The sequence below is a fragment of the Mytilus galloprovincialis genome, chromosome 6 (assembly GCF_965363235.1).
Source record: "Mytilus galloprovincialis chromosome 6, xbMytGall1.hap1.1, whole genome shotgun sequence".
In the NCBI taxonomy this organism is placed as follows: Eukaryota; Metazoa; Mollusca; class Bivalvia; order Mytilida; family Mytilidae; genus Mytilus; species Mytilus galloprovincialis.
This window is the reverse complement of record NC_134843.1, coordinates 58,039,944-58,050,013: the sequence shown is the minus strand read 5'-3', so window position 1 is coordinate 58,050,013 and position 10,070 is coordinate 58,039,944. Positions and strand designations below refer to the sequence as shown.

Sequence of the window (10,070 nt, the reverse complement as noted above, 5' to 3'; positions counted from 1 at the left end):
TGCAATGGCTATACATACTTTTCTAATGTTTGTTTTTTTTTATTTCGTACTATTACTTTATTATTCAACAGTTTACTGGAACAGGATTTTCTTAAGGTCAAACTACAGGTAAGCTCCATTTACAGTATCCCTTACGTAAAAAAAAATCTTTTTTTGTATACAAAACAACTAAACGTTTGAGAAACGTGAACATTAATCGTGTGATAACACAAAGTGGTGTTTGTGTAGTGTGGTCTTATTACCTTCTACTGACTCTTTATTTTCTGGTTCTTTCCATTTTCGTGGTAAGTATTGGGAAGCAGATGAAAGCGTTGTTGGTTCTAAAAAAAAATCAAATTGAAATTACCTAGATCATAGAAAAAAATCCGAACATGGATCGGAGTCACAATATTTCCGTTGACACTTTCAACAATATCAATTGATTACAAGTACAATGCTTGTAATAGAAATTTACTGTCGACAAAAGATGAAAGATATATGGAATTTTGAAATAACCCAACTCAGATCATTCATACAAACTCTAATATAAGCAAAATGTATATATAACCTTGAAACTATAATAACAGTCTGCATTGCTGTCTTCATATCAATGTATTGGAATTATAGGACCAATTGTCTTTTTCTTTACCGTTAATCCTCACTTCCTCTTGTGAAGTTTTCTTTTGTCAATTGATTGCATCGATTTCATTACATAAATGGCATTTCATCAACTAATCATTACATAAATGACATTTCTTAAACTAATCATTACATAAATGACATTTCTTAAACTAATCATTACATAAATGACATTACTTAAACTCATCATTGCATAAGTGACGTTCCATTAACTGATCAAACTATTCAATGATTCCTCCCCAAGTATACAGATTTTTTGTGGAATAAAGAGGCTTCCAAATTGCTGAATCGTTTAACTGGCAAAACTAGCGCAGTTTATATTTGTTTTAAACTTCAATTTAATCGGATATGTTAACTCATTTTAACTCTTGTTTATATTTTGATTTATGTATTATAGTTTACTGGAAAATTGTCAAATTCGTTTGAATAGATATAGGAAGAAGTGGTGTGAGTGCCAATGAGACAACTCTCCATCTAAATAACAAATTAAAAAAAAGGAAGCTTATATACATTGTCAATTAAAACTATATCAGGATTCGGTTTACAGTTTTCTTTACTGAATCGGTATGGATATCATCTCATTTTAAAAATACATTTTTTTTAGATATTTACACTCCATGATATAATTGTTAAAACAACAATATAGCCAAAAAATGATGAAACATCATTTAAGAGCTTTAACTCATTCAGAAGTCAATTGACAATTTTGATGATGTTGAAATATGCAGATAATTTTTATCTTCATATAAAGGTTTCATTTTTTTCTGTCTGTTGATGTTTCAAGAAATCTTTAAAATACGTATGAATTTAGAAAATTATGTTATCTAATGGTAACAAGTCCTTTTAGAATTCCATTGACCGTTTCTGTCATATAAAAAAGAAGATGTGGAATGATTGCAAATAATGCAACCTTCAACAAGGGGACAACTTTTACAAAAATTAACAACCATATGTCAATAACGAGAAAACTTATTAGAAGACTTTGAGGTATTGACAATAGTAACTATTGCAATTGCTCTATACATATAAATTGTTTCCTACTATAGCCCAAAATACCGATATGAAAGGCAAAACCAGAAGTGGAAAACAATAACTCCATTCATATGTTTATTGACAACTTCGGGCATATTGAGTTATTACTAAGTATAAAGTTAATTTTCGCTTATCTTTTTCACAGTTTTTCTCTTTTTTTGTATGGTTTTCAAGTAGCAATTGTTAAAATATTAACATAACCTGTCTTAGGTTTTGGTTTCACTGCTGTTAAAGCAGAACAATAGAAAAAAGCTATTAGTTAAATAGGGACACGATACATTCAATTTCATACAACGAAATTAATCTGACAATGGAATTGCTAATTTAAAAAGGAAAATGATTTGTAACATTGATCAAATACAAACGAGTTTTTAAACACAACAGTTCTAGTTACTGGTCAAAGCATGTTCACATTCTAGTGTAAAGCAGACTTGTCCAAAGCACTCGCCAAACGCAGACTTTTCAACAGGACTGGAGAAGTACTAAACAAGTTGAAAACTTATGTGACCCCACACAAACATAATATATTGTTTGTCTGCTATAAACATATACGGAAATTTTGAAAGTAGTCTTAAAGTGTGATAAAATGTGTCTTTTGTAAATGGCAAAATGGGTAAGAAATACTTGCCCTTGCTTATTCATATTTGCCTCCGATATACATTTGAAGTATTTAAATAATAATGTTTTATGAAGTTGCCTGACACAATCTGTAATGTGTTTTCGTATTTTCGACACCTTAAAAACACTTGTCGAGGATTGAATATTCGAAATACAAAGTTAATCAATAAATAATGTAATACATGTCGTGTTTGTGTAATGTCGTCTATATTACCTCTTAATAACCGTTCGAAATTTGGTGTATCTGTCCATGTTTTTGTGTGTGTATGTGGTGAACTATCCTTAGATGAATCGTCCTCGATTTCTCCTAAAAGTAATTGAAAATAAAATGAGCTAGGTCAGAGAAATACAGACAAGTCACATATAAAATACCAAATGTTATACGATTGACAATGTAAAGCAGTATAATTAATTTATTATTGTTTTTTATAGTGTAGGAGAACCGATAATATGGAGCTAATAGAAAGAAGCAGACTTATAGAAAATAAATTGTAAGTTTTGTTCTGATCACACCTCATTTTTTTATATCTATAGATATTGGATTCTGAACAATTTTCCGATATTCATGATAATTAAAACAAAATATTGGAGGGGACATGGGTCAAATTTTGAATACGATCACAGATTTGGGAAAGACATGAAGACGTTATTCAATAAATTACTTGACTTTAGAGGTCTAGGGTCAGAGGTCATGTTCTAAGGTACATAACAATGTACTAAATAGCAAAACCCTAGGTCAACGTGTTTAACCCGTATGTCAAACGTCAAGGTCAAATTGAGAAATTTATGTTTTCTTTACATGACTTGATGTATTTCAAAATATGTTTTGTGTGACTGATTTAAAGTTTATTGTGTGTAATTTGTTGTATTATACGATCAACATTTGTTTGTATTGTTTTCTAATTTTGACTTTGACTTGTTTTCTAATATTGACTTTTTGATTTGGTACTATTATCATATTATTCAACATTCCATTTGAAGAGGATTTTCCTTAACTCAAATTACAGGTAATTCCATTTACAGTATTCCTAATGTAAAAAGATAACGTTCCTCCAAATGAAATATTCTTTACCTCTATACAAAAATATCAAATGTATTAAAACATGAACACGCCAATTAATTATGTGATAAATTAAAGTGGTGTTTGTGTAGTCTGGTTCTATTACCTTCTAAGGGATTGAGTTCTGGTGTAGATCCTTTCCATTGTCTTGGTAGATATAGGGAAGCAGATGAAGACGTTGCTTGTTCTAAAAATGATTAAAAATAAATTAAGCTAGATATCAGAAAAAATCAGAATATCACTGGGGTAAATGTGATATCCGTAACTTACATGTGTGTATGTTTCTTCGGTATATAATTTAAGTATTACTTAATTTTAAACTGAAATACTTAACAAATACATTTATGATATGCCTGATATACGTAATAGGAAATATTGATATCCGTAACTGATTTTTATTTACACTATTCATTCATGTTTGAAATGAAATAAATGTCTCCAGTTATCAATATTGTAATAAATCTGAATCTAAATTTTTCTTGGTAGTCTTTATAAATATTATGTGAACATATAATGATCAGACTACCAGTTCTGTATACCTACATATGGTCAGCAGCATGCATGCATCGTGACCTATAGGAAGGAAATTGGGTAGCTTATTGCAGATAGAATACAGTTGGCAATCAAGACACGCATATAGCTTATAACGAAAAAAAGCAGGTTCTATTGACTTAGTTCTTCTGTTGGTTTGTTGTTGTTACTAAAAGGAGGTGCAAAATTACTGCATGTTAGTCAGTACAAAATTTTAAAAAAATCACTTTTAATTCTTGATTTTCGATTTTGATTTGTCAAAACGAAAAACCAATCAACGCAAATATACAAGGACAGAGCAAACTCAAAAAATTAACCCCTTAAACGGTTGCGCTTCATAACATGGAATGCCGAAATATCTGGGCAAAATAGTCAATTTTTCATTTACGGTAATCACAAGCCTGTTCTATTAACTGATCTAAAAACAGACCCGTACACATGTACAGATAAACTGACATATGTATGGTCTTCCACAGATAAAATTCAATTAATTGTCTGCTCCAATAATACTAAGGTTTTTTTTAAGTCAAAATGTCTGCTGAAATTAAGCTTTTTTACATGCTATGAACGTATGTCGTATTTAACCTTATTATGTATAAGATACAATACAAAGGTAACAAAGAAACAAACCGGTAACAACCGCTGCCGGATAGTTTTTCTGCACGAGTAGTCAGGTCAAGGTCCAAGTCGCTAGCCGAGGACCTTGACCTGGCTACAAGTGCAGAATAACTATACAGCAGGTTGTTTCCGACCTGTTTTTTTTTTTTTTTTTTTTTTTTGTTACTTTTGTTTTGTTTCTGACTTGTACGACGTTCCATGGAAGAAGTATTACATTTGACAAGACTGAACATTTGAGAAACTTAAATGGCCTCAAATTAATAAATGTAAGTTATAGTATAAACACATTTTTTTTTCATTTCCCTTCAACGGAGTTGTTTTTCTAGAAAAAAAATCAGGAATCTAATAATTTGATAAAAACAAAAGAACCATTTCAAGTATAAGATGAATGTTATCACGTTTGAGACTTTTTTAAAATGCAACTTCGTTAAAAAGTAATTTATTAAAGAAATATTTTAGTGGTAAGTAAGATAACGTTTAATTGTTATGGGTGATACGGAAAGCGGGAGGGGGCCTAAATTGATTTGAAATAAACAGGCTGTGATCTTCATCTTGATGAAAAAATGCAGGATGTCCCATTTTATTTCCCCATTCCCCCTTTAAACATTTCGTGAAAATCGCACGTTTGCTGCCAAATACATGAATTTAATATTCAGTGGTGCCGGGGGTTGGGATCCCATCGTTTGGACGATCAATGCATTTGAATGTGGACAAATAGTTGGAACCCTCTTTTTTGCTGGGTTGGGTAACCTCTTTCTTGAGATGACTGGATCTACCCCTGATAGATTTGAATTCAACTTATAATTAAATTTAATAACAATATAAATGTATCAAAAGAATGAATTTTCTACTTCATTAGTGAGTGAAATGTTATAAAAAAAAAAGGATTTTGTTCTGCTTAATATTGTATATATTAAGAAAAAAATAAAAACTTAAACAAATAAAATCATGCTCGGTCTCTGCAAGTGTTGATCGCGATTAATTAAACACGTGTTACTATATGACCAATCGCAACCAACCGTCCAAGATTGAGGACATAACTGTTGAATGATTTTCTTCAAGAGTTGCTGCTTATTTAAGAATGGAATGGTCGTTACATTAAAAGTCATCGAAAACAAAGACTGTGTAAAACATGCAAAGTCATCGAAGATGAATTTCATTTTATTCTCAATTGCAAGGTAAACGAAAATATAAGATAAAATCTATATACTGATATACAATTAAAATATGCACACTTTATTCATTTCCCTAGCTGATGAACAAACATTTAAGAATTGAATGCTTCTTTTTGTAACTTTATTGAGGTGTAAAAGCGTTGACCAAGGTACATTTTGTGTGAAGCGCGGAAGCGCTTCATTCTAAAAATGTGCGCACGGTCAACGATTTTACAACCCTATGAAGTTACAAAAAGAAGCATTCAATACTTATAATTACTTTTTTTAGCTATGATCATGAAAACACGACTTTTTATAAATGTTTTATTTAATTCACCTGTGCACTTTATTGTGGGACCACGTGTTATCATAAACGAAAAGTTTTATTGAGTAATGCAATTGCTTAAGAAATAACACGTGATGTGCAGTTAGCCAATCAGAATAAAGTATTATAATGAAACATACATCTAATGTAATTATTTGGACATGTCTTGCACGAACACTTTTTATTCATAGGATCAATCGTGCATTGATGAGTTGATAGGGATTTTATCTTTTGATGAGATTTGATTTTTATTTACATATTTCCTGTCTTTTTAATTGAAATATAAACGTCACATTTTTTCACTTCCAGCATTATCCAAAATTACTATTTATGTCCATGCTCCATAAAAAGGGGAGGGGTATGTACTTTTCTGAATATATTAACTATTTCCCGTTACAACACCATCACTCCACTATATATATATATATATATATATATATATATTTTAGATTAGCACTATTGTATATACGGTATTCGAAATATCAGGAATCATGCAGATCATTATTTTGTTATCTGCTTGTCCATAGTAATTTTTTCTCATAAAATTTGGGATCAAAATATCTTTTTCTATTAGGAGAAAAACATACCCCCCCCCCCCCCCCCTCCTCCCCTTTTGAAGTTAAATGTACGAATCTCTTAGTATATTCATAGGAATAGTATTTAACTGGAAATGTTTTTAAAAAAAATATTGATGATAACGTAAATATTTTATTAAAAAAAATAAACAGGAAATATGTCGATGACCCAAAAAGTTCAAATCTAATTGAAGGTTAAAGTGTCCGTGTACTCATTGTTCATGCACGAAATTCTATTCATAAAAGTGTCCGTGTAACAACTAAAATGAGTCCGTGTATCGTCTAAAAAGAGTCCGTGTAACACCCGTTAATGTACTGTTTTTCTATAGCTCTGCGGGGGGCAAAGTCGTACAAATATTAACTGACTATAATCAGGATAATATACATTTCAAGCCAGTAGATACAATCTAACTGTAGCCCGTCTTAAATCTTGTTTTTGTCTTGTACTCCAACAGTTTCTTTTTACACATGTCAAGAAATTTGAAGTTCGAATTGTAAATCATTATTATGTATTAAAGCGATGCGTGAGTGTTATTGTATATTTTACCTTGTAATGACTTTTTGATTTCAGGCCATTTTTCTATTAAATAAGAAAAAGAACTAGACTTGTTAATGGTATCTGCTGTAGCTTTAGATGATGTGATGAGTTCATATGGAACATTCCATCCTCCTAGTAAATAAGATGAAACATACAATGTACGTGAATTTCAAATTATATCAGCAGACAGATGAATGTTATGGTCTCATTTACCTTCTGGTGACTTTCTGAGTTCTGGTGTTTGTTCATTCCATTATTGGTCAATACGAATACTTTATTCAACCAGTGATCGGCACATAAAAGGCATTGTACATAGAATGATTACAAAACGACATAGGTTAAAAGAAAATAGGCTTCAAACACATAGCAACAGATCAGGCTAATATTTTTCACAAATAATAGAACAATAATTGAACATAAGTTGTGATAGAAAAAACTCCTTAGTTGGTTTCGAAGTCATAATCTGGTCGTTGAAACTTAAAAAATAACACTACAATATCAAAACCAGAGCAATTTCAAGTCTAAAGAAGAGATTAAATATTAAGTAAAATATTAAAGTTATGAAATCAAAGTTCATATATAGCAAATCTTATGAATATATATTTATATAATAATAATTTTTCTTGTAAAATTGTCCATTGTTATCTCTAGATAAATTATTTGATTGATGGAACAGTTTCCATTTTCTTTATGGTTGATTTGTTTACTTCCTCTTGCTAACTTTTTTTTTAAATTGTTATTTGGATGGAGAGTTGTCTCATTGGCACTCACACCTCATCTTCCTATATCTATAACATTTGACAGTGGATTTCAGTTCATGTGTTTCAGTGAATATAATGTCAGCATTACATAAAAAATTATTAGAGGCATGTCAAAAATTTCTAACTCCCGCTACTTAAACAAGTTAAATGGATCCAAAATATGGAGAATTCTTTTATAGAAGAAATATTCTACCGTCAAAAAATGTATGAATAAGAAATCTCTAAATCGGTCACCTTCTGAAACTATTAAACATATTTTTCGCATCATTTTTTGTAATCGAATTTTTTCACGGTAGGTATAGTGTCCGGCTAGGATCGTGGTTTTTAGAGTGATTTGATCGGTCTTTTTCGAGTGTGACCACTTTTTTTTCGAGTGAACATGATCAAAAATGTAAACAAACAGACTTCCTTTCTAACAAAACGTGATATAGAAGCTTGAGTTTGATATACAAGGTTATACATGGTATGATAGCATTTGAGATATAAAGATAGTATCATTCAGACATTGATTTTCGTTTAAAAAGTTAAATTTAGCCTTAAAATGCTTTTATTCCAAAATACCGAATAAAGCCATTTTCTTACACATACCAATGCAAATGTCGACGGAAATGCAAACATGGAATCTATATATCCTTAGATATACATACACTTTACAAAAACTATTGTTATTGCATTGAAAACGACATTTTGACCCCAATTCAGTTGTTCATGTCCGGGTTTTTTCGAGAGCAGTCCGGGCTTTTTCGAGTGTGTCCATTTTTTATCGAGTGATTATACACATTTCTTATAGCTAAAAATGGTATGTGTTTACGTTTAAAAACTATAAAATAAAGGTTCAAATTAATTACTTTCAAGGCACATGGTGTGTCAACACTTGCATGTTATCATGAAACAAGTATCGTTCACTTTTCGTGGAAAGACCTTTTGTTTTTCTTCTGATTATTGTTTTTTCTTCTGCCGTCTGAGATGCTTTTTTGTCTTACAACATATGGAATGGATTTTTGGCCAATGATGTTGTACAGCAATGGGGGTTTCAAAACTCACCCTGTGTGACTGAACACTTATTCTGATAGAAATTATTCCCCTGCATCCCCTTTTTCTTGTTATCGCTATATCTCTAAAACCGTAAAAGATTTTAACAAACTGTTTTCACCAAATTATTTGTCTACTCTTAAGAATAATTTGGTGAATTTTGACTGGAGTGATCGGAGGACATCTTATGGGAGTTATTTCCCTTTGAACATTTAAGATAGACGATATGTTTGATCAATTCATACGTTATAAGTCGGATAGGTCTACAGTCTTTTGATATGAAATCCTTTGTCATTTTGAAGGAAATTGAGGTCAAGGTCAAAGGTTAAGGTCATTTTATCAATTTCAAATTTTGCTTGTTATCGTTATTCAAAAGAAACTGTTACAGAAATGATATAATGTGTTTTTCAAATAACTGTTTACAATAAGGCGCTACTTCAACCTATTTAAGTCGAAGATTTTTGGTTAACCCTTATAGAAGTTTTCTCCCCTTATGTATTTGAAATCAGTATTTCTCCACAACCGTATTGAGGTCAAGGTCAAAGGTCAATTTGACGTTCTAGATTTTTACCGTTGCTAAAAATTCTTTCTAGTTCATTATAAAAGAATTAAGTCTACTGCATAAACTTATTAACCTTATTTTTTTTTATATCAGTTTGATTTACCACATTACATCAACACGGAGCGACTTTTTCTAACATCGTTTTTTTTTAAATTTCATTCTTATTATCGAGGTGGAAAGACCTTCAATTGTCTGAAGAATTGGTTTTTAATTTGTATATATTCTTTTTCTCACATCTTATAAATTGCATGTACAGTATATATCCGTGATGTCAAAAATCTAATGTGAGTGTTCCGGACCATTTAAGTATTTGGACCTCATGGGATAACTATTACTGAACAGCAAAATGTCGACTTGGAAGATAACTTCCAAAAATGTCTTCATAAACTGTTAAACAAGAGTTCAACTGTTTTACTAACTGACAAAAAAAGTCGATATGATAAAGAGTCTAATAATTGGTACTAGAGACGGGCAGAAAACAGATACCCTAAACTGAAGACAATTAATTGAAAGACAATGTATTTCAACTTATAACTTGTGCTGTTTAGGGTTGCCTTTGAACTATAAAATTAATACATTTCATGTTATAGATATGTTTATTGTATTATAGTGTTATTTCTAATGTATGCCTATATGGTTCCAAATT

The 10,070-nt window shown here is 30.7% G+C and overlaps 1 long non-coding RNA gene across 1 annotated transcript; it reads right to left on the bottom strand.

The window, feature by feature from the left end:
- Positions 1-242: 242 nt before the first annotated feature.
- On the bottom strand, positions 243-7,204 carry LOC143078225 (uncharacterized). Its single transcript, XR_012979112.1, has 4 exons — positions 7,079-7,204; positions 3,435-3,515; positions 2,483-2,575; positions 243-320 (listed from the first exon to the last, which is right to left on the bottom strand). It is a non-coding gene; the product is annotated as an uncharacterized LOC143078225 (long non-coding RNA).
- Positions 7,205-10,070: the final 2,866 nt, after the last annotated feature.